The sequence below is a fragment of the Spermophilus citellus genome, assembly GCF_964194105.1.
Source record: "Spermophilus citellus genome assembly, chromosome: 13".
Classification (NCBI taxonomy): domain Eukaryota; kingdom Metazoa; phylum Chordata; class Mammalia; order Rodentia; family Sciuridae; genus Spermophilus; species Spermophilus citellus.
In genome coordinates, this window is record NC_138193.1 from 16,147,476 (window position 1) to 16,173,858 (window position 26,383).

Consider the following 26,383-nt stretch of genomic DNA (forward strand, 5'->3'; position numbering starts at 1 on the left):
TTGGAGTCTGGCTACAGGCTATTGCCCCCTCTGAATAAAGGATGACCAGCATTCCTACCTGCCTCACATCCTTCAACTGCCAGATCCTTAACCTCACTTCCTGGGCCTGAGTCTCACCCTCACAAAGGCAGTCATTATTTCCAGCTCTTGGAGTTCTGTCGGGAAAGACAGGTCACAGAGAATTTTCTATGTGCCACAAAGTGGATATTCTCCACAGGAGTCAGAATCATTGTCCTGGGTACTGTGTTTTCCAGAAGCCTTCAGCAAGTGAGAATCACATTATGAAAGCTTCATTAAGTCACAGAATCCACAGGAAAGGAAGAAATTACAAGCAATACATAAGGATCCTTTTCAAAAACAATGAAATCTTCCTACCAAATGACAAGCAAGCCAAGTGTGGAAGTGGAATGATTTGCCATCCTGTTCAAGGTGTTAGGCTGAACAGCATCATCTGTGTCACTGAAAGCTGTTTTGAGAGCAGAGTTCCAGAGCCACCCAGGCCTGCGGAGCAGAATCTGCACTTCTAGAATATGGAGTGATCCATACACATGAGATTTGAGATACTATCTGTAGGATACAATTATAATAAATAGAGTTGTTAATCTGCAATAAGGCCATTTAATGAAATTTCAATTTAAACACTTATTAATAAAAAAACAGTTATTAGTCATTTTTTTTGTTGTTGCTATAGCAAAATTCCTGAGCTAAGTAAGTTCTGTGTAAAGGAAAGTTTTGTTTAATGGTTTTCAAGCCTTAAAATTCAAGGTTGGGCAGTCTCACCTGTTGTCTGCAGGTGAGGCCCCCTGGGCAGTGTCACAACATGGTGTGTGGGTGGGAAGGGAACCAGCTACAGGCTGCAGTGGCCATGCCTGTGGTGTGGCCTCACTTATGACCACCCACTCTGGAGAGGACTCCCTGTGTATGTGAGTCCAGCACTGGTCCTTCCAGGGGCAGCAGCTCCACTGACCTGGCCCCTCCCATCAGGCCCCACCCCTTAAAGAACCAACCATTTTCTATCATGGCCACATTGGGACCAAACCTCCAATACAGGAACTCCTAAAGGAGGACCAATTAGGAACCTCAGCAACCTCAATTTTCACCAGATAATTAATATGTAATTAATTGACATATTTGAACATTATTTCCCTTAACAAAGCAGAATGTGGACAGGCATTTCTCAACTACTTGTTCAACTGCTGCACTGTCCAGCTTGGCTGGGCACTTGGCTTCCTTCTGCAACCTCCCATGAGAATTCTGTGGGTGTCATTCCTGTCCACAATGACTCCTGTGTTTACACATCATGGTAATGCACAGGTGAAAATAGGAACAGGAGGGAGAGCAGGAGGGCAGAGCAGCTGGATCAGGGGAAGACAAATGATGGGATGGGAAAGTACTGGGCAGGAGACTGGGCACAGTGTGACATTCACACACCTCACTGTTGTGTGTGCTCAGAACACACTGGCACCATTGAAGGAAAACTCCTCATTGTGGAAATGCTGACATTTAAAATTTTCACATCTACCCATTTAATTAGAATGTTTTTACCTTTAGAATTTGTACAAACAATAATCAATTATTTAGAAAAATTAAAAATAAGTCATAGTTGAAAAAAAGAATAAACTGCATAGAATTTCTGGAAATTTATGTGTTTGCTTATCATAGAAATTTTCGTGGCCAGTCTTGAGAATCCTGAGAACTAAGAGTGTAAACAGGCAAATGTCTCTAATTTTTGAGGGCACAGCTTTCCCTGGCTCCCTGTACCTGGCATGTCCATGAATTGATCCTCCAGTGAGTGGTGACAGACTGTGACATAGAGAAGGTGGCATGCTGTCCAAAGGGACCTCTGGACTCAGGATCCAGCATGACACCTGGGTTTAAAGAAGTCTCTCTGGGAGGATGGGTCTCTAGTTTACAGGTGAGAAATACTCCTGTGGAAGATCCTTTTCCCAGGATCCACTGAAAATTAAGAATTAATTATGGATTTTGAGTGTCAGAGAAAGTTTTGTTTCTCCCTGTCAGGTTCTTCTGATTCATGCAATGGCCCAGAGAGATCATTTCCAGCATTTGTTAACACTTGTTTACACAGGAGTCTGAAGTACCTGAAGGAGATGGGTTTATTTGGAGGAAAGTTCCTATGAGTTCTAGTGGGTGTGGGATGGTTTCTTTCTCCAGGTTTGCTGCTGGGAGGGAGTCCAACAGCCTGTCCATCACTTTCCAGAGATTGCCCTGGACACACTGACTACATCTTCATGTCTCAGGTGTTTTATTTGTGCTTCCTACTGAACTCATAGAAAATCTTCGTCTTTGCCAAAGGTTTTCACTTTCACCATTAGATCCTCTGCCCACTATTGCAGGCAGCCTGGACTTCATCTCCTTGGTTTCCCTCCAGTCACAGAAGACATTTTATTTATTCAAAGTCAGTCCACACCCAGCTGCATCCACCAGGGCATTTGCATGCTGCTCCCTGGGGAGGACCTTCCTGCAAGGCTGACATAAAAGCTCAGCTCTAACCTGGCCTTGACTCACCAGGACTCCTCAGCTCAGCTTCTCAAAATGAGGCTCCCTGCTCAGCTCCTGTGGCTGCTGCTGCTCTGGATCCCTGGTGAGGACAGAGGGGATGGGGAAGGAGAAGGGGGATGGGGGTGAGCTCATTGCCTCCTACATGTGATCCCTGCCCATGTTCATGGTGAGATTCGGCTCAAAAAATGGGGAATGTGATGTTCACATCAATGAAAGGGAAGAAGTGTCTAGAAGGAAAAAGAAAGATTTGGGTCCTGGTGAAGACTGGAACATAGAAAGAGAAAGATTTATGTGGTCAATATCTAGACAGGCATTGGACATGCCAACCTCTATATTATATGACATTGTATTTTTTTGGTAGGAACCCAAACTACTTACACTGAACACACAAATGATTAATTTAAGAAAGAAACGAGAGAAATCATGAAAATGTTTCATATTACTGTGCATAAACTTTCATTTCTATCATTATTTCAGGATCCAGTGGGGGTGTTGTGCTGACCCAGAGTTCTCTCTCTGTGCCCGTCACCCCTGGACAGTTAGCTTCCATCTCCTGCAGGTCCAGTGAGAACCTCCTTTATAGTGATGGAAACACCTATTTGCATTGGTATCTTCAAAAGCCATGCCAGGCTTCAAAGCTTCTGATCTATAAGGTTTCTGACCGGTTCACTGGGGTCCCAGACAGGTTCAGTGGCAGTGGGTCAGGGACAGAGTTCACACTGAGAATAGCAGGGTGGAGGCTGAGGATGCTGGGGTGTATTACTGCTTTCAAAATACATACTTTCCTCCCACAGTGGTGCAGCCCTGAACAAAAACCTCTCTGCCTGGGTGGCCCAGTTGCCAGCTGTTCTTCTGATCTGGGCAGGAGCTCAGTAGATTGTCTGAGAGGAAGAAGCTGCAGCTGAGGGCTCTGGACCTTGAGTGGCATGGCCACAGCTCACTCACCACCTACCAAGGTCCCAGCAGCTGCTGAAGCCCTGGTGTGTCACTGGCACAAGGGAGATTTCTGGGGAAAAGATGTGCTCCAAGTTGAAATGAAGTAGGCCAAAGAGTAACTAGAAACCATTCAAAACTACAGAGTTCTTCTGTCAAAACAAACACAGGAAATAATTTTTAAATCATTAGTGTAATTTCATTATAACCCTAGTCTTGTTTTTCACAGGATTTTTAGGAAATATATTAATGGTCATCCTCACTAAGCATTATGTTAACACCTGCACAACAATCAGATGTGAATTGACATTAGTAATGTCAATTGATGCTGAGTGTTAGGGAGGACAGTGATTTAAGGAGACTGAAGTCAAATTGTCACCAGCTCATGTTCAGATGTTATAAAGTTAGTGTGTTATATTTAAACCCAAATTCACCAAAACAAAGGAAACAATAAGCTGTCATATACACAGGAAAAAAGAAAATGGGAAGGAAATCAAAATATTTTACCCCAAAATCAGCTAAAGATAAAGGAGGAGATGTACAAATAGACATGAGGCAGAAAGAAAGGTACTTCTTAATAATAAAGGTTCATTTTAGAAAATTCTTATGAGCAAATGATTATACTTCACTGAGACAACACTGCCTATGTTCTCTTGTATATTGTTTCAGGGTTTTTGTGATTAAATATGCATATGATTTTCACACAAAAATAGCATCCTACTGTATATTGGCTCTCCATAAGCTGATTTTCCCCCAAGTAATACACAGTGAGTGCTTTCTTCTGCGTTAATTTAATAGTTACATGAAATTTTGTTCTATGAATGGACCATGGTATCCTTAATCAGCTTTTACTCTTTAGGAAGTTTTCCATTATTTTTCTCAGAAATAATGCTCTGATGTAGATCTGAACAAACTTGTAAACTTTGGAGACTACAAATATTACTTGTACTTGGCAATATAAAAATATTTGGCTTAGAATTCAATTCTGTTCCTTCTTAAAATATCCCTTTTCAAGTCAGTTTTGAGTGATTTATTTGACAGTCATGTTTAGAGTTCTTGTGTGACTGAAAACAAAAGTGTTATCCTTTAAAAATAATCTGTATTTCAGATTTATTTTTTTCCTGAATCTCAGAGAACCTTTTTCTCAGTCAATTCAAACTGGAGTTTTGATAATGTCATTAGGAAAATGTTTCTCTGAGGTCTTTATCTCTTTTATCTGTAATTCAGTGACATTATCAGGGAATAGGTTATCCTAACTCTTGTGCCATGCAATGGAGAACGGCTGAAACATGGTGGTGAGGGATGAGAAGGAAGAAACCAGGGTTAGAAATCTGTCCCACAGACTTAAGGTCACCACTGTTTACATCTTTCATATATATGACAATTTGAAATCCTATGTTTTTCTAGATTACTTATCAAATATTACCTCTAGCTGCCCATTGAGACATCCCACAAAAATTAGTAGTTTGACATTAAAACTAGCAATTTCTGTCTCTGAAAATTGAAAAATGACACAAAAATCCTGTATGACATCATGTGTGTTTTGGGGTTATAAAATTCACTCTCCATATTTAAAGGCCTTAGGAGAAGGAATAATCAGGGTGACTTCACTTTTTTAGTAAATTTTGAGTGAATTTGCATGGTGTATCTGGTGCTGTGCTGGGGGCTGGAGTTATCATGAGGAGTGAGCAAGTCTTTCATTTGCTCTTTCTGTGTGAGGCTCATGCATATTTTATTTAAAAAATACTCTGCAATGCTTTGTAGTACTTTATTGCAATGTATGATTGACTAGATGTATTTCCGGTATGCCATAGGAACTCAAAGGTGTTTACAGAGGAAGTTTTTAAGTAAATGGATACTTTTCAGGCAAATTAAAAAAAAAAAACAAATAGGACAAGGATTTCATGTAACATGGGCAAAAAACAGAGAATATTCTAGGAATTTCCAGCAAACTAGAATTGCAACATTCATTTAAAACGGTAAAGATTTCTTAGGTCAATTTTTGTGAGGTTCCCCCCTGCCTAATTTAGTGGTTTTTTATTCTTTCTATATTTCTGGTTTTTAAAAGAAGGTTTGATTGTTTATTCTTTGTTAGGAAATTATTAAACCATTTGAACCTGAACAATTAGATGAAATGGATTTGGCTTAATAAAATGTTCTTGTAACTAAAAAAAAAAAACAAGGCAAAAGAAAAATTTTCCCCTCTGTAATTCTGCTGATGTAAATAAATTAACCTCCCATTAAAATATGTAGATTGGCAACATTGATTGAAACTGTATGTCTACATGCTGTGTCCAATAGTCTCACACTAGGTTTTCGAACAAGCAGAGCTTGACAGTGAAAACAGGAAAATATGATAGGCAAATACTGAGCAAGAGACAAGAAAGGAGTTTTGCTCTTGTCTGACATCTGTAAGTTTGTCAAAATTGCTTTAGAGACAAAGGAGGAAATTATATAATGAAAACAGAGTCAATTCACCAAGAAGATAGAACAGCCACATACATGTGCACTAAACCTCAGAGCTCCAAAACACATTTGTTCATGGGCACAGTAACAATTTCACCATTCCTAAAAGTCCAAGTCCACAGTCTCATAGGAAACCCAAGGCAAACTCTTGGGGAAAGCCAAAAGCAAATCCATTGTCCAGTGTCAGAGTATCAACATTCCCATTCCAAAGGGTAGAAATAGAACCAAAGGAAGAAGGGATGGGACCAAAAAAGACTAAAAAATCCAGTTGAGCCAACCTACCTTGCAGCCCCCTATCCAGCACCTGGGCATGTGGCACAGTGAAGTTCTGTCCAAAGGGTCTACACCAGGCTCTGCCTCTGTGGACTTGCTGGCTGCAGCCCACATGTCCTCCATTTCCACTTGTCTCTGCTGGATTCAGAGTTCCCCTCAGCAGATGTCCCATGCTGTTGGCATCTCTCAGTCTCAGGGCCTCCTGTGCAATGCCACCTTCATTCTCACGTCTCCACACCTTGTCTTCTCAGGGGATGCTTCAGGAATTCAGCCCCGATACACCCCGCCTGGCTTTCAGGGCCTACTTTGAAATCTTAGTTGAACCTTATGATCCCCGACTCCTGCATCTTGCATTCCTACAGAACCAGCTCTACATGGGTGAGGCCCATGTCTGCTACCATCTTGAGCTGTCACCAAGCCTCCGGGGACCACAGATATACCACCCTCTGAGTGTCTGGGTGGCCGAGCACAGAAAATTACTTCCTAGGAGCCCTCATGCAAGCAAGGTGCCCCATGGTCTCTTCTCAAAGGAAATTCAACTTTTACACCCTTAAGACCTAGATGGGTGTGACCTTGCCAGATCTGAGATGTTTCAAGCCCCCTGTCCCATTGTTCATGGGCACAGCACTTGTCATCTCCTGTGCAGAGCACCTGCTATGCAGAGTCAAGACCTGAGCCAGGAACCAAGCTCCTGACCCACCAAACAAAGGTCTCCCACCATCAACATTCTCCTGCTCCTACCCAAGTTCGTTATTTTAGGTAAAAAATCATATCACCTTTTCCATGAGAGGGTGGCATCCTGTCCTGTGTGCATGTGGTGATCTGGGACTCCTTTAAGGGCCCATGAAGTGTGGGAAGCTAGATGCACTGGGGCTTCAGGGGCAGGTCCCTTCCCTTCCTCAGCACCCCGCAGAGGCTGGGAATAAGGGCCAGGGTGGCAGTGGGGGCTGGATCTTGGTCACCTCTGGAACCTCCTGCACCACTCCTCAGCTGCCCCTGCCCAAAGGCTAAGAAGGGAAGCTCTTCCTGGGAGCCCTGGGAGACCCTCAGCAGCTCTGGAAGGGGTTTTGAATGAGAATCATGAGGCTGGGTTACCCTCTCTAGAGCAGCAACACTCACATTCCCTCACCAATGCCACTGCACCCCAAAGGGTCCCTCAGGCCCCTTCTCTTCTCTGGCAAACCCCCAGCTTTGTCATCTCTTGTGGATTACACACCTAGACCCCAACTGCCCTGAGACCATTATGTTTTCTGAATTCCTGGTGAATTGTTGTCTTTGGTTTGACAACTTACTGAGGAAAGGGATTCCTTGAGTTTCCCAGGAAATCTGGCCTAGTGATGGATGGAAGAGAAACAGCTTCATGAATGTGATGAATGTGGGAGAGGAATCCAGAGTCAGGGCTTTGGGTCCTCAGACTCCAAATTCCACAACTTTCTCTGTCACAAACCTGCCACTAGATGGCAAATAGACCCCCACAGAGAGCCTCAGCATTACTGGGCAAGCAGCAGAGATTCTGTCCCAGGAGGAGCCCTAAGGCTTGGGGGCTGTGTCTAGTGTCCTGCTCATGGCTGCTGGGGCTCTGTTCACAATGGACCAAGTGTCCCCACAGTCCAGGCCCTGGATACTTTCTATGTAACTTTGTGCTCTCTGTTGACCACAACCTGACAAGCATGGACCTCCCCTTGAAACCAGTCTTAGAATCAGGGTGGGTCCTTGTTCCTCTGTTGTGGAAGATGAAGCACCAGAGAAGTGCCAGACAAATACAGAGAGCAAGTTTGGCTTCAGGAACAGAACAGAGATGGCAGACTTCTCTGGAGCAAAGCCAGGGCCAGACCTGGCATCTGCAGAAGATGGGATGTCATGCTTTTACTATAGACCTGAGGAGAGGGATATCTTGTATTTACCAGGAAATCAGGCCTAATGATGGATGGAAGAGAATCAGCTTCATGAATGTGATGAATGTGGGAGAGGAATCCACAGTAAGGACTTTGGGTGCCCAGACCCTCTTTATTTCTTGTATACATTCTCCAACTCCCAATTTAGTTAACTTACTGTGTTATCTTTTGAAATTCAGAAAGAAAAAGAAAAGTAAAAAATAGACATTTTATGTAAGGAACTAAGGGCATAGAACTGCCAAACTTGTATAATTTTGTAATTCTAGGCTCAACTCTTATTACACAAATTTTATGAATAATATCCAATAACTGTATCTGTTAATCAGATTAAATGACAGATTTTAAATTAGCATTTTTAGCTTGCTTTTATTCCTTAGTTTATTGGTGTATATTATAATTATACACAAAGGTGGGATTCATTTATACCTATCCATTCCTGAACATGACATAACAATAGGATATGGCCAATATAATTTCCATTAATTTCATATTTTAGTAGCCATAGACAATACACATTTGCAAAACTATATTTATTCCTTCAAAAAAACTTAGGCGCTGTGATGTACAAGGGTCAATTCCCATATCCTAGTGTCTGAGTCTCACCTGGTGCCACCCAAATTGAAACTCATGCCAATCCACCCTGCCAAATGCTTCAACAATGCCCTACAACTGTCATACTAAGAAAACAAGCATATTCTTTGATTCACATTCTGAGAAAATACCTATAAAACTTTAGAAAATGCATGGAAACTTCCTCCTCTTAACTAGGGGCAATATTAATAATGCATTGTCCTAGTTTGGGGTTTCAGGTGGGGAGAGGAACTGGAGAGTGTCATGTCTACTCAGACTCTGGAGGCTGCAGTAGACCCTGGGGAAGGAAGTCCTCACATGTGTCCTTGTGAGACAAAGGGCCTTTTAAATACTCCATCTAATTCACAGGGCTCATGAGTGGCAAAGTTCTGTCTCCAACATAAATGGTCTGATTCAGGGTTCAGCACTACAGGTCAAAGTCCCCTGGTTAGCCGTGGATGAAGCTTTGAAACAGTGGTCCACTTTGTCTTTGAATATAGCCCTTGCTGCTCTTCAGTGGACATTATTTTTTTTAAATTTTCATTTATTTGTTCTAATTAGTTATATATGTCAGCACAATGCTCTTCAATTCTTAGTACACAAATGGGACACAATTTTTAGTTCTCTGGTTATACACAAAGTAGAGTCACATCATTCCTGCAATCATACCTGAAACCAGAATAGTGATGTTCTTCTCATTCACCATCTTTCCTACCTCCAGGCCCCCTTCCCTCTTTTCCCTCCTATTTTTCCAATCCAAAGTTTCTCCATTTATCCCATGCCTCCCCACCCCCGGCATTTTGGAACATCATCCACTTATCATAGAAAACATTTGGCCTTTGGTTTTTGGGATTAGTATATTTTGCTTAGCATGATATTCTCCAACTCTATCCATTTACTTGAAAAGCCATTATTTTATTCTCTTCTAATTCTGAATAATATTCCATTGTGTATATATACCAAGTTTCTTTATCCATTCATCTGTTGAGGGACTTCTAGGTTGGTTCCACAGCTTAGCTATTGTGAATTGTGCTCCTACAAACATTGATTTGGCAGTCACTGTATTATGCTATTTTTAAGTCCTTTGAGTATAAACCAAGGAGTGGGATAGCTGGTTCAAATGGTGGTTCCATTCCAAGTTTCCTAAGAAATATATATAGTTGCTTTTCAGATTGGTGGTACCAATTTAGTACTATGAGCAATGTTAAGTGTGTGTCTTCTCCCCCCACATCCTCGCCAACACATATTGTTGCTTGTATTCTTGCTACCTGCCATTCTAACTGGAGTGAGATAAAACATTAGAGTAGTTTCAGTTTGCATTTCTGCAATTGCTAGAGATGTTGAACATTTTTTAATATATTTATTGATGGACTGTATTTCTTCTTCTGAGATCAATTGTATTTCTTCTTCAGTTCCTTAGCCCATTTAAGATTGAGTTATTATTATTATTATTATTATTATTATTATTATTATTAATTTGGTGTTACTTTTTTGAGTTCTTTATATATCCTAGAGATTAGTGCTCTATCTGATGTGCATATGGTAAAACATTGCTCCCATTTTGTAGGCTCTCTCTTCTCCTCACTAATTATGTTGCTGAGAAGAAGCTTTTTAGTTTTAATCCATTCCATTTATTGATTCTTGATTTAATTTCTTGCACTTTAGAAGTCTTGATAAGGAAGTGGGTTTCTAATCTGACATGATGAAGATTTGGGCCTACTTTTTCTTCTATTAGGCACAGGGTCTCTGGTGTAATTCCTAGGTCCTTGACCCATTTTGAATTGATTTTTGTGCATGGTGAGAGTTGGGGGCTTAATTTCATTTTGAGGCATATGGCTTTCCAGTTTTCCCAGCACCATTTGTTGAAGAGGCTATCTTGTCTCCAATGTATATTTTTGGTGCCTTTGTCTAATATATGATAAATACATTCATGTGGGTTTGACTCTGTGTCCTCTATTCTGTACATTGGTCTGGCTTTCCTTGGGATTCTGAATACCCACAAACAGAGAAGAGCTATTTTAAGTTGTGCTTTGCAACATTTAAGTCTAATAAGATTTATATCAATTTCTAAGTTTGTCTACATAGGAGCTTTTGTTGGTGTATTAATCTTTTCTTAGTCCATGACAAAGCACCAAGTCAAGCCTTTCCAGAGGACTTCCCTCTCTTCAACTCATACCAATTCATCAAGCATCCTCACTATATCTGGGCTGGAAGCTGGTCAGAGCTCCACCATCTTGAGAGGATGGTTGGTGACATTGGTGGGAAAAAGGGATCTGTACCCTGGGGCCTCTCGGGGTGTCCACCTCAACTGTCATAGTATCAGGGCTTTGGCTGTTTTCTTCCTCTTTCTGCCAAATGACCCCTGCACTGAGTTGTCCCACGTGGGAGCTTCCCCAGGTGACAGGCCTAAACTTGACAGCTCCCAGGCACCTCAGTATGGCCTCTGCATTCCACTTCTCCAGCTATTGCTGTTGCTTCCCAAGTGAGGAAATGGCCAAGCTGCCCCCTCTGTCAAAGTGGCAAATTTGTAGTGAACAATTGAATATTTGAATTTACAAATATAAGCCTCTAATTTTATGTTCTAGTACTGATAAAAAAATCTGAAATCAATTATGTAACCTTAGAAACGAGGAGAAGAAAGAGAAATCTAGAGCTGGCAAGGAGAGCAGAGGCAGGGTATGACCTAGGACAGTAGAAGAAAATGATATAAAGTAGAAGACAGATAAATGAAAGAAAACCATAAAATCAATGACACCAAATGGTGATTTCTTGGGAAGATCAAAGCCTTGCAGACCCTTACAAAAATTCATCCAGAAAATAGAGGTAAGGCAGAGATGCCCAAATTCAGTGTCATAATTGGTCAAGATCTAAAAAAATTAAAAACATTATGAGAGAATATGAAAACATGCCATTACTGTCAAATTATGCAATTTAAATGGAATACAACAACTCTCAGAAAGAGATAAATTATTAAGTGACTCAGAAATATCTAGAAAAATTGGATAGGATTATAACAAGAAAAGAATTTTAAAATGTTTAAATAAAGCAAAGCACAGAGTCAGGACTTCATTGGGGATTCAATCACATATTGAAGTAGAAATGTCATCAGTCTTACTCAACTGTCTAGACAGCAGGAAGAAGAACTTCCCAACCTGTTCTATGAGGCCTGTTTCACCCTAAGACCAAGCCAAAGGGCCTGGCAGGGAAAGGAAACTGCTAGTTTTATTTGATCACTTCATCCTTTTCCCCACAATGGGGCCATTGAGGATCCCCCTGGGAGAATTCTGTCACCAGGGAGCCTCTAGGCAGCTGCCTCTGTCCTGAGGAAGCTCTGGAGATAGCTCCAGGCTTCCCCCTGGTTTTTGCCTCTCTGCAGTGAAGACAGGAATAAGGGGTGGATTTGCTGTAAGACTGGATAAATCATGTCACAACCTGGCCTTGATAAGACTCCTAGGTATACTTTCTGACCTCAGCACAATCGCTCATACTTTGATAATGAAAACATCGTTTACTTAAAAACTCCTCTCCCAAAGTCACAGAGGGACGCTTGATGTCAGCTTAACCCCTCAGGACAGGACAGGGCTCCTATTGAGGGTAAATGGTCAACACTTGGACTCACTGTTCCTTAGTCTGAGGCTGCCTTCAGCTTCTCAAGCCCAGGGACCTTGTGACACCAGCCCAGAATAGAGCCCTACAGAAACTGTAGCTGGGATGTGCAGAGGGCTGTACAGAGGACTGTACCTTTCAGTGGGACATGGTCCCTGCTTCTCCTCACTGGGCTTTCCTCTCTACCTGGAAAACCTGCCTGGCTTCGTGGCCTCCTCCCTGAGGATATGAGATCCAGCTCACACTGGAGTTCAGCCATCTAGGAGGCCATGAGGGATGGGAAAGGCCTTGGAGCCACAGGCAAGGAGAGCAGAGGCAGGGTGTGGCCTGGGACACTCTGATGGACAGTCCATGTGGTCCTCCTGAGCAAGTTCTTCTCATAGAGGACACTGACCTGCTGCAGACAGGAGAAGCACAGGGACAAAAGGGCTTCCTTGTTCACAAGGTCAGATGAAGCCCAGAAACACAGGAGGACTCTGGAAAGGAGCTCAGGACAACACTCAGGTCTTGCTCTCTAGGCCACCTCAGCTTCTACAGTGGGAGGACCACATGGTCTATGGGCCAGCACTGCCCTGCCCACCCTGCTGATTTTCATGTTTCCTCTCAGAGACCACAGAACTGATTTAAGGGGTCCCTGGGAGAAGAGGAGTGTTCACTTCAGACAACACCATGGACTTTCAGGCTCAAATTGTCAGCTTTCTGCTGCACAGTGTCACAGGTAGGAAAGAGAAATCTCAAGATCCAGAGTCCACTTCCCACATGAGTTAGTTGGAGTCTACATCAGGGTTTTGGTCTTAGTTGCTTCTGCACCTTTTCTGGTATGAAGATATCCATGAATCTCTGTTTCTACTAATTTCTCTCTTTTCATCTCTCCCACATGAGCATAGTGTCCAGTGGAGAAATTGTGCTCACACAGTCTCCAGAGTCCCTGGCTGCTTCCCAAGGGGAGAGGATCACCATGACCTGCACAGCCAGCTCCAGTATAAGCACCAGCTACTTGCACTGGTACCAACAGAAGCCGGGGGCCTCTCCACAGCTACTGGTCTATAGAACATCCACCCTGGCCACTGGAGTCCCAGTGCGCTTCAGTGGCAGTGTGTCTCGGACCTCCAACTTGCTCACGATCAGCAGCGTGGAGGCTGAAGATGTCGCTACCTTCTACCTTCAGTGGGACAGCTCTCCACCCACATGGTGCTACAGACTGCAACAAAAACCCCTTGAGCTCCTTGGGCCAGCTGCTTCCCCCTCAGAGCCTGGCAAGGTCTCAGGCAGTGTCTGTAATAGAACCTCCATCCTTTTCTGCAGTGGTGCCATGGTGAATTTTTCTCAAGGGTGTTTGGCTTCTGGACAACAGGAAAGTGCAGATGTGCAGCTGGGATGAGGTCCCCAGAGGTCCCAGCTTTTATGACAAGCATAGAGTTTGCTAATGATGACACAGAGCTCCTGAGTGGAGCATTGATCCTGAGGAGGAATTTCCTGGGCTTCTGAACCACTGTTCAGGAACCTGGAGAAACATTCCTTCCAGAGTGGTTTCCTGTCAGTGAGGAGCAACTATGGAGAGACAACCTACTGCTCTAGGACCAAGTCACTCAGCACAGAGCAGCTGTGCTCCCAGGGTGAAGGACTGTGGGGTGAGGCCATTATAGCCTCTTCTTTTGGGAAATGTTGAATTTACACTTTGCATGTTTCTGAAGAATGTGTTTCACTGTGGAAGTGGCTAGGACAGCCATCAAAGCAGGAGAAAGTGACAGAGCTCCCAAGTTATGACAGAATGGGTGTCCTCATTCTTTTTCTGGATTACTAACTAATCCTTCTTTGGGGCGCTGATGCAGTGATAAACATGTGGAAAACACCTGGTGTCAAACAACCTGTGCACAAGAACAAAGTGTCCTAGGCAGAGACCTCAACCTCTGCACCCCACCCCATTTCCCTGAATGACAGGAAGCCTGCTTGACACACTTTTCCACTTAAAAGGTGTTTTGAAAATTTAAAATGTTTTGAATATTTCTAAAAATTGAAATATAGAACATGACCATCACAGAAAGAGAGAATGTTTAGTGGAAGTTCCTGGTTAGGCGTGGAGACAGAGCTCTGTGGGAAAGGCACCTCTCAGTTCTCTTTCCCTTCTAAATAAAATCAGCTCACACAGTCCAATTAACTAAAAGAAGAGAATGGCCAGGAGTCACCTGCTTGGTCTCTTCAGTGACAAAATAAAGGGCTTTCACAAGGAGCTGTCAGTTTTGCAGAGATCCAGAAAAATATTAAATAGTAGTGAAGATTTTGTGTCTTTGTATGGTCAATAGATGCCCAGCCAATCACTCTCTGTGCCCTGGACATTCTGCCTATAAAACTCAGAGGTGGAATTAGCTAGTTTCTAGAATTCTCTCTCCCAGCTGGGAATCACCTGGATCCCACTGAGGACAGCTGTTCCTGCCCTCACAGGACTGTGCACTTGCATGGGGTTCTCTGTCCCTGTCATTCCCAGCAATGATGGAGGACCTGTGTTCCCTCCTCACTGCTGCATTGCTGACAGCTGGCTTATTTGACACTCTCCTCCTGCTAAGGACAAGGAGTATCCATCCAAGGTTCCCCTTGTGAGCTCATGTGTGGGAGGCATCGGACCCAGCAGGCAGCCTCAACAGGCTCCTGTGAGAAAGAGGGACCTCTATACTGCTGACCCATGGAACACAGGGGCTGTCCCTGGAGTACAAGGACCTCTCTGAACCAGCCATGGAACTGAGAGACACAGCACACAGGATTTTCTTTGTCTTCCTGTGGACAAACCCAGCTGAGCCCATTCCCTGTGAGATCTGCCTCTGAAAAGTCCTTCAGCTTAGGTCCAGGTGGCTCTGATGTGCAGAAATATGCACTGGTTTCCAATTAGATGCAGCACATGGCAGGTCCAAATACTTTAGGGTTGTCACTAAGCCAGATCTTGGGGTTCAAAGGGCCATCCTGAATTTTCATGTGTGCGTGAAATCCATGAAGGTTGGCAGAGTTCAAAAGTACCCAAAATACTTTGATTCCTCTAGGATTGAGTAGCATCCAGAGGCTACTCCCATGGCAGATGGAGGGCAGAGATCGTTTGTTAATTGTATCAAGAAGGGAAGTTAGAACAGATCAAAGACAGCTTTAGAAGTGAAGTTATTTTTTCTGCAAAATATTTCTTGATTCATATAATTTGTATTTTATATTTCAAAGGCAAAAAATGCTAACTGAAGGCTATTTGATGGGGAAATCATTTGGGTGGATGAAAGAGGACATTTCTGGAAGTAGCTGGGTGAGCCTTGGTGTGTCAGGTACAGGCCTTTCCAAGACTGCCCTGAGCAACTCTTGAAAATAGCAAAGGTGTGGCTCTGTCTGTGTCTAAATGATGAAATCACAACACTCAAAATCACACTCTCTTACCTGACTCCTGCCTTAAAATAAGGACAGAGTCACAGGATACTGGGCCACTCCACCACACACCCTCTGAGATGTATTCCTTGTTCCCTGCACCCTCAACAGTCCGTGAATTTCCAGCCTCATCCCTGACCAGCCCTGGCTCCCCAGGGTCCTTCTCACTGAGGAGCTGGCCTAGGGCAGAGGGGGCATCCTGTTACCTCCCTGGCCAGGCTGGAAGCTCACACAGCATTGTGTTATCCTGAGTCCAGGACGTCCTGCAAGGTTGATCTGAGTGTGCAGCTGAGGAGGAGGAGTGTAAAAGAGGTCTGCTCAGTGGCCTTCTTCTCTAGGCCCCAGCTGAATCTGCTTTGCATATCCCTCTCCAGAGAGCCCCCACCTCTCACAGGTACTATTAATGGACCCCCAGGAAAGGAGACAGGTCAGCAGGAGGGAGAGCAGGCACTCCTGGCAAGATGAGGTCCCCATCTCAGCTCCTGTGCTTTCTGCTGCTCTTCATCTCAGGTGAGCAAAAGAAGGAGACATGGTGCTCTGAGCCACCTTCCCATGGGCATTGTCAGAGGGGACCCACTGAGCATGTGCCTGAGACAATCTTTCTCCAAAGGAAATGGATTCCTCACCCCAAATTTTTCCTTTGAGTAGTGAAGTATGAATGCTTTGCATGGGTTAAATTGATTGTGTCCTTACACTGACCTTGAAAAGTCTTATGATATTGCAGGTGTGAAAATGGGCTCTGCCCTCACCAGGTCCCCAGCTCTCCTGGCTGTCTATCCTGGGGAAAGAACCACCATCACCTGCACAACCAACCCCAAGGAGAACTCCAAGTTTTCTTGGTACCAGCAGAAACCAGGCCAGGCTCCTAAACTCCTGGTGCATGGAATTTCCACCCTGGCTTCAGGAGTCCCAGCACAGTTCAGTGGCAGTCATTTGGGAGCAGATTTTACCCTCACCATCATCAACATGGAGACAAATGATGCTGGCAGTTATTACTGCATTGAGTGGCCAGGAGACCACAGTGACACATCCCCAAACAAAAACTCTCACAGCTGAGGGGAGCAGTGGCACCTCATGATGCATGAAGCCCAGGGTCCTGGGTGTGACTGCTGCTCCTCTGAGGCACTGTGTTTGTCCTGTCACCTGCAGAAACACCTCCAGATGGTATCCAATGACCCAGCACTGCTCTTCCAGAGAAAGGTGGTGGAGCTTGGTGACATCCCTGGAGGATTCCAGGAGGAAGGTCAGACTTGGGGCATGAGGTGTGCTTTGATTGAGCAGCTGCCCATCCATAGCACATCTGCATGGAGCCATGAGGACACAGCAGATGTCATGGCTGAAACCTTTCTCTCCTATTGGGAATCTGAGTCCTGGAGGGAGATAGCCACAATTAATTATATTCATAATTAAGGGTAAATTCTAAGCTGAAGGTTCCCTTGAGAGAACCTGCAGCCTCATTACACACAATATGGGGTCATGCACCAGAGAGAGGTTGAAAAGGAGAGAGGAGTTGTGCCCCTTAACCAGAAGACCCCCAAGCCCTCTCCTCCTAAAGATGGAAACCACCTCCCAATATGCCTTTGGCGGGAAGCCCAGCTTTAACTCATGGGTCTTGTGGGGACATTAGATTAAGCTCAGATTAGAGGTTGTGTCCTGTGTCACCCAGAGGAGAAGAGAAGTGAGTTCAGCTTGTCCTGCTTCAGAATAGTGTCTCTTGTGTAAGGGACAGAAGATGAGGACCAGAGGACCTGAAATCCCAGAGTGTCCAGGTCAGAGTCCTCAGAAAACAGGAGGGACAAATTTTTGTCATAGAAAACCTGTGAGCACTGGGTGCAGGATTCAGGAGTTAGGAGACCTGGTGTCTCATCTGCTGTGCCCTCCAGACAGCACAGGTGGCAGCTGAGCCACCAGCAAGAGGTTTGTGTTCAGGTCTGCACCTCTGTGGGAGCAGCACGAATCCCTTGGATACAGTGATGCACTCCAGCGTCCTCAGCTCCTCCCTGGGGACAGTCAGTGTGAAGTCTGCCCCTGACCTACTGCCACGTGACTCTGCCTGAGACCCCAGAAACCTGTGTGGACACATACTAGGCCTTCTGGAGCTTGGCCTGGATTCTGTACAGCCCAATACACATAGGTGTTTCCATCACTGTGTAGGAGGCCCTGACTGGACCTGCAGGAGATGGAGGCTGGCTGTGCAGGGGTGTTGGGCAGGGAGAGGGGAGTGTGGGTCAGCACAATATGCCCACTGGTTCCTGAAATACTGACATTGAAATGCAAGGTTAGGTACATCATTAGCCCTTTTCATGAGTTGTTTTTTCCATTAGCTTGAATCAGTTTTTGTGTGCATTATTTTGATTCTTTCCACCCAAATGTTCAATTTCAAATCAGAAGCCAATTAGCTAAGGTCTATTTGTTCTCTAAGATTCTTCCAACTTCATTTCCCTCTTTCTCTGTCTTCACCAGAGCACAGCTCCTTACTAAACCTCACCTGGCCCCTCAGGAGGACAAGACCAGCACATCTCCATCTGGATTCCCAGGTTTCACGCCCTCCCCCTTCTCCCTCCTCATCCCCTCTGTCCTCACCAGGGAGCCAGAGCAGTAGCAGCCCCAGGAGCTGAGCAGGGAACCTCATTTTGAGAAGCTGAGCTGAAGAGACCTGGAGAGTCAAGAGCAGGTTAGAGCTGAGCTTTTATGTCAGCCTTTCAGAAAGGCCCTCCCCAGGGAGCAGCATCCAAATCCCCAGGTGGGTGCTCTGGGGTGGAGGACCCAATGGTGTGAGTGAACACCTGTTTTGTCAGCAAGTTAACATGGTAGGTCCTCTCTTAGGAAGCTAACAGAAAAAACCTCGTTCCCTGTTTGGGACAATGAACATGATTTACAGTTTCTTCCTGTTTTTCCTTGGAGATTTCCAATTTTTATTACTTTCCCGGGAATATATTAGTTTATTTTTTTTAATAATGCCAAGTTTCCATAATCCTGTCGCAAATGTTATTTCTTTGTCTACATCAGGGTGTGATTACTTTTAGTGACATAACACACACAGAGCAAAGGGCAGACACTTAAGTGTGAACCTGAATGGATTTTAAAGTACAGTCCTGACCCTGGAGGAGCTGCAGGAGATACCATTTCTCCTTCTGCCTCCTGCTGCCTGCTCCCCATCAACAGCCTCCCAAGGTGGCTCTATTCTGAGGTCTAGCACAATTGCTTGGGTCTTCTTGAACTTGAACTTCATGTGAAATTCAGTGTTGCCTTGTGTCCATAGCCTCTCTTGTTTCCTTACCATCTTGAGTCCTTCCTTGCTCCCTGTGGATGCTAGACCTGTCTGTGGTCATTTCCTAGGGTCCTAGAGGGCTTCCTCTGGGGATTCAGGTAGGACTGTCTGTCTGCCCAGTGGCGTCTTCATTTGTGCTGATTTGCCTCTATTGTTAAGGTCTGTTTAGGGGTGTGGAATTCTGCTCTAACTTTCCTTTCAACATCCCTCACTCCACTGTCATTCAGTGTCCCTTGGTCACAGTGACAGTTGGCCTATGGCTTTGTGACTGCCTGCAGAGAGTCAGTTTTCACTGGTTTATTTAGGGTTTTTCTCTCAATTCTCCCTTTCAGCATTTTTGCTCTAATGTGTGGTGTTAGAAATCTTTTCCTGTTTACTCTGACAGGTTGCTGTGATATACACATGAATCATCTGGAGGGGTCTCACTCCCTGTCCACCCAACCCACATCCACCCATATGATCACCAGCTACCTGAGTGTGCTGCCACCCTCCTGTTGGGGACACTGAAGATCTCCTGGGCTGGGTGTGGAAGATTGGGTCCCAGAAGACAGGCCACAGACTCCCCCACTCTTACCCTAAGCTCTAGGGCTTTACAGGAATATGAACTTCTCAATCTGCTTTATTCCTGAGATAATTTCCAAAGAACAGAGTCATTCCTAATGATTTTAATGATTAATTATCAGTTTTCTGCTTGTTTTCTTAGTCTGTTGTGCTCAGAGGATGCACAAAGTTGCTTATGGCAGCAGAGCTGGCTGCACCTTCCCAAGTGAGTTTAAAGCCTGTCATTGCCTCCCTGAAGGGGATGGGATGGGCAACTTGGTGCACCACACAAGTACCTGTGAGCCTGAAATTGGGCTGGGTGCAGCTGGGTGCAGAGTGCTAGGGCAGCACATGCAGGATCTGGGCTCCTTCAGCAGCACCTGGATGGGAAACCAGGGTTTGGGCTTAGTGCTCTCCTGTCACAGAGAAACCAAACCCTAAGCACACGCTGAACTCCAATCTGGAGATGCTTGCACTCACAGGTGTGCACAGCAGTGTCTACAAATATTCTATGTAAGTAATAGGACTGACAAATCAATCCACACCTGGGAGACGATGGGACAAGGACACATGCCAACATCAGGATCTCAAAGAGGAGTTGCAGGTGTGGAGAGGAGGAAACACAGGAAAGCTGGAGCTTACTCAGAAAGGCTCCTGCTCTCTCAACAGCATAGTTAAAATTATTCTGAAATAATTTTAAATGTGGAAAATTTAAAATATAAACCCAGATGATGGGAACAAGCAGTCAGCCAGAAGGAAGTTAAAGGCTCCTGGTCTGTCAACAGCAGGGCTCTGCCCTCACAGTCTGCTGCTTCATAAGCAGCCACAGAAAGGATGCCTGAGGCGACGGACACAGGGCTGGGCAGGAGAGGAACCTGCTGATTCCCTGAGGTGACCACTGCACACTGCACCTGTGCTCTGGCCCTACACACTCCTCCAGGACTGCGCACAGTCACTAGGTGCCAATCAGAAATAAAACCATGGAAACACCCCCCCATGTTCTCCTTCTCAAGCTCCTCTAAGCTCCCCTTTCATGAAACCCCATGTGATTATGCAAAGGGAAAATAAGCATGGATACAGTGCTGCTGAGGGGTCCAGTCTAGGATTTCATACCAGTGATTTTTTCCCCACTAATGCCATTTTTATGTTCCCGGACCTAATTTCAAATTCCTTTCTTTTTTTTTGGGGGGGGGGCAGGATTAGTCATGTGTCTTTATTTTCCTACCATGTGTGATGGTTTTTTTTTTTTGTTAGTTTGTTTGATCTTTTCTTTCCTGACCTTGACACTTCCAAAGGGTACAGATAAACTATTTTCCAGAATGTCCCTGTGATCATGTTTTTTTTTTTTTTTTGGTATTGATCAGATTCACATTATATATATATATATATATATATATATATATATATATATATATATATATATATATATATTTATTTATAGGAATGTTTCAGAAAGAATGCTTCTCCTTGCCGCATCATATCAGGGGTTACAAGTGACAATGTGACATTTCTGGGGAGGATAAACAAATGTGACTATGAAGCACTCTTTGTGAGGGAGATGAGGTCAGGAAACCTACCTGGTCACAGCTTCTCTAGTGTTAGGAATAGTCTTCTTCGAGCTGAGCCTGTGTTTTTAAGATTCAGTTCTGTTTGAACTTGGTCTCCAATAAAGAAGAGTGAAGAAATAAATTGTTTCCACTCAAATGATAAATTATTCCATGATGGACACTAATGGCTGAAATGGAGAAAGGATCAGAAGAATGGGCTCATTAAACCATGGGAGGGTCCACTAGAGAAGAGCTGTGGCTGAGTCACATATTTGTGTAAATGAATGGACATTTCCACCACTTGGTTTCTGCTGAAGTCAAATGGACAGATGGAGCAGGTACAGAGCTTCTTCCAAGGGGCTGAGGGGTAGAGGTGCCATTGGTGACACTGGGTGCACCTTAGATGGAGTCACACAAGGACAACAAACCATCACTGCTGAAGAGAAATGGATGTGGCTGGTGAGCAGTCCAGGGGAGGAAGCCGAGGTCACAGGCCACACAGACACAGCTCTCCCCAGTCTTCCTCTTGGGAGACACATATTTGCTTCCTTCAGTGGAGGCATCCCCCTGAGATTTAAATTGTTTCATCTCTCAAGAATGCGTAGCTCTACATATATGGCACTTGTTTCTGGAATTCTGTGGTTTTCCTTGTTTCAATTTATTTTCAATTTGACAATCAACAGAATTTTGCCCTTAGATTTTTAGTGAATAAAGAAACAGACGGGAGGTGAGAGGTTCTTCTAAAATTTAACAGCAAAGAAGAACCACCAGATATTCAAGGAAAACTAAACTTGTTAAGGAGAAATGGCAATGTGTACGGGAGAGTGGTAAAGAACCCAGCACTGCAGTTACAACAGCATAGGGAGGAGGACACCAGTTCCTTGGAAGAGAAAATGGAGGAAGGCTGAAATGTCCCGTCTCTCATATTTGTAGCTCAGATTTACTTTACACGCTGTCTGAGACAAATTCCTGAGCTGGCAGCCACTCCCTAATGGTCCTCCTGCTCCCCTCTTTCCCCAGCTATTTCCACCTCAGCCCAGCTTGGCCCTTCTCTGAGCAGGGTGCTGTCCCCCAAGGGAGGTTTGTGTTTGTCCCTTCCTTTTGGAGGTCCTGTGAGTGTCCTGCCCACAGTAGAGTGTAGCACCTGCAGCCCTAAGACGGACTGTGAGTCATAAACCTAACCAGACATGCTCCCACAGAACCAGGCTGGCACCCCAGGACCCCTGTTGACAGCCCAGGACCTGACTGAGGGGACAGTGTGGCTTCTGCTGGAATCAGCTCACAGAGGTTCTTCCAGGACTGTGGCTTGGAGGGAGAGAGGCCATGCAGGGCTTGGAGATGCTTCCTCCTGTGGGTTGAGTCAGGAGGGATGCAGACTGAGTCAGCATGGCAGCCCCCAGGAAATACACAGAATAAATAAATTTCTCCATTGTAAAATGTGGACAGGATCACAAGACAAAACTCAACAGAGAGAAACATGATGTATCATATTCAAATAGTTTGGGCATAAATATAAAGCACTGTATAAGTTGTTCCTAAGATTTTAAGAAACTATCAGCTTGAGTAAATGTCTAAAAGGTAATCCATACATGTTTTTTCTCAGTTGTCCTACAAACTGAATGGAAATAGCCAGCACAGATCTTATACTGTAAGTCACTCATATGTAGAAAGAATCCCATAGATGGCAGAGCACCAGAGTCAGGGACCTGCTCCTGGTTTGGGGGAGTATCTGGCAATGTGGTTTTAGCCATAGTGAGGAAGATCAGTGCTGAGCTTTATTTTTAAGCCCGAGGCAGAAGCAGGTAAACAGCCCACATTCTTCTCTTGTAAAGAACCTCGAATAGTTATCGACAATTCTGATTCCAACCATAGGCTCCCACCACAGGGAACTCAGTGTGGCTCCTGTGCAGACACCTGGGCATGGTTCACCCTAAACAGGACCTCAAAATCAGTGTGGGAGAAAAAGGGTCACAGGCTGTCATTTGTCATTGGGGCTGAGGTACATCTCCTGTGTCTGATTTTGTTTTTTAATGTTGTCACAAATCTCAGGAAATGCAGTTTTCCATTGTCCTTTCATCATTCAGAGGATGTTTTCACAGCTGCTGAGGACTGAGGAAACTTGGCCACCCATTCCTTTCTCTAGAGCCAGGAGGGGACTCTGCACATGAAGAGATGTGAATGTGAGCCTCATCTCCAGAGCCGTGACCTGTCACCTAGAGAGATGCCGCACTTTCTCCACCTGGATGAGGAGCGCCTCCCTCCTGGTCCTCCTAGGCACTCATCTTCATGACCAGGTCACCTTCCAGGGATATATTCTACCATGTTTCCCATATGAAACAGACCCTCCTTCTCACAGCAATTATGTTGGGTATATTTTCTTTGAGTGTCATTTACTTTTTCTGCACTATTTGGGGGATAGTGTATCGCACAGAGGAAGGGAGTGTGGCCAGCTGTCCCACTGTTACATACGGGGAGCTTTCCCTGGGTATGATTTGCTCTGTGTCCATGGAGTCTGTTCAAAATGGCTGTTGGAAGGTATACGCATAAAATTCCTTGGCAGGCCTCAGGCTGACCCAGGTCTCTCGTTATTCACTTATGTTTTCTTATATTCTGCACATATAAGTACAGAGTGTGGTGGGAACTCACATCCTGAGGTAAAGGGGCAGCAAACTGGCAGAATCCAGGCTGTTCATCCCCCCATAGGAAGAAATGGCTGAAATGCTTTGCACATGGAGATGCACCACCAGGAGTATAAACCACAAGGTGAGATACCTTTCTCAAATAAGGAACATCCTCCTCAACCCCTTGGTCACTAGCAGATCTAAGGCACCCTGGAGCCCTTTGCGGGTAATAAGTTTAATAGTTTCATCTACCAAATTGCTCTGGTAGAACAATTGTTCAATTTTCCCACACCCAACAAAAATATGTATAAAATTATAGAAAAAAACAGCATCACTATTTGCACACAATAGTACACAAATAACAGTTTCAATTAGATCTGTTGCAGCATAGGTATTATAAATGATTCAAATGCCCCTCCCCTTTCATCCCTTTCATTCTGAAGCAAGGGACAGACAGTGCTTCTGTTCTGATCCCCCTAGACTCCTACCCTGAGACCTTCTCTCAGAAAGGAATTGGAAGTTCTCTTAAGTTTTCCATTTTGCATTCTAGATATGACATTTAAAAGGATCAACTAGTCTTCACACTGGGAAATTACAAATGATCCACAAAGGTGCCTCATTTTCATGCATGGTTGGGTCTAACTCCAATCACTATCATGAGAGAAGGTCTTAAGAAATCACCTACTAAGAAAGAAAATTTAAGGGGACCCTCCCAACTTAATAAAGATAAGAACAAATTCAGGAAGATTTTCAAAAGATCCAAATACATTGTAATATTTCAGGACCCATGCCAGGTGTTTGACCTCACCTGAAAGGATAGTGTACTATTACTTAGCCAAACTTAAGCCTCCAACGGGAAGGAGGCCACCCTAAAAGCAATGTGGGGAAGAGCTACATCTTCCCATGCCCCAACAACATAGACTATAGTCAGCCTTTTTGTTTGTCTGGAGCATGAGCAATTCCCTAGGACAAGCTGGGATCTGGGTAATGAGCAGCATGCCTGGAAAATAATTGTGGTGGGTCTTCAGGAAGGTCCTGCTCTTTTAATGGAGGGACTCAAGGAGACCGTGCATGACACCCTAAATCCTAAACATATGAATGGCTGCACATTTTCAAAGGATAGATTTATCATTCAGTTGGCCCCAAACAGTCAGAGGAAATTACAAATATTGATATATGGTCTTGGTCAATCCTTAGATGTTACCCCACAGCTTGAATAGAGATCAAGTAAAAAGAAACAAAGAGCACAGAGATAGGAAAAGACTGAAGTGCTAGTCTTAGCCCCAGAAGGAATGGGCTTCCTGGGTGGAAACTTTACTCCCCTCTAAGTTATTAGCGGGCTCTGGAAGCCTCAATGACATTAAAAAAGAGCCTTACTTCAAGCCCCTGTCCACTGAAACAAATTTAATCTGTCACTGAGAAAAATAATCCTAAAAATAGTCATCCTCAACATACTAATAGACAGCCATAAACAAACCAGCTCAACAGCCCATAGCTTATCTCAGAAAAAGATTAACATAATAAGCTCATTTTCAAACATAATAAAAAAGATAATGCCCCACAATACACATTGACATTTTTAAAATTCGTAAAATTGTACATAATTATTTGACCTAATCTTACTACATTAAGTAAAGGTATTAAATATATTCATGCAACTATATGTTTATATATAAAGATTATTTTGATGTAAGTCCCCTAAGATATCATTGCTAAGTCAATGCCACATAAAATTTTAAATTAGATCACTGTCCGTAACAATATGTTGACTTATTTTTACCATCAATACTTAAGGTACTGATTCTCCATACTTAAATGAATAATAGGTTTAATAATAATAAAACTTTTTCATAGATTTGTAAGTAAAGTCTATTCATTTTTCTATTTCATTTTTTATTCATGGCAAAAAGAGAATATCTTTTCTATGCTTATTAAACATATGTACTTCCTATTCTAAAAAGCTCTCATGCCCCTGGTAAAAGCCACCTCTCCTAAGTTAAAACTCTTTCTCTTACCTTATTTCAAATTAAGATACTCTTTTAAGTTCCTCTAGAGCTTGTTTCAAAATATAAATTTTTATATTCAACCTATTATATTCTTCATTTCATAATTCTGTTAAAGTAAAAATCAAATTATGCATTTGATAAAAATTAAGGCTCTATTTACCATGGTCCTTTTGCAACTCAATAACGTTGACCCTGATATAGCTCCTAATTGACTCTTGCCAAGTTTTCTGCCAAATTAAGATCATATATCTCTTATTATTAAAATACTTGTACTACATTAAACTATTGTCTATACCTCAAGATTAATGATACTATAACTTTGCCAGCTTTTTATTCAATTTTAATAAATAGAAAAGGGGAAAAGCAGGACCCTAATGCCCAAACTAAATATCACAAAAAATTTTAAATACTTTTCTTTAATTTTGATACTAACCATCTTACTGCTGCTGCACATGGTCCAGTAAGTTAAATCAGATTTCAAAGGATGGAATTCAAAACTGTTATCATGGAAACAGCTGAAAAACCTGACACAGGCAGGTATATCCAACCACAGAGTTGACAGCCATGCAAGCTTCTCCAGCTGCCAGGTGAGAGAAACCTATAAAGAGACTTCTGTAGCCCCACCTTTAACTTACAACGTGAACTGGAAAATTCATCCATGTGACTGGGTTTAATTATACTAGTTATAGTGGCCAGATACCTGTATGTTGATTCCTTGATAAGCATGCTGGCTGTCTAA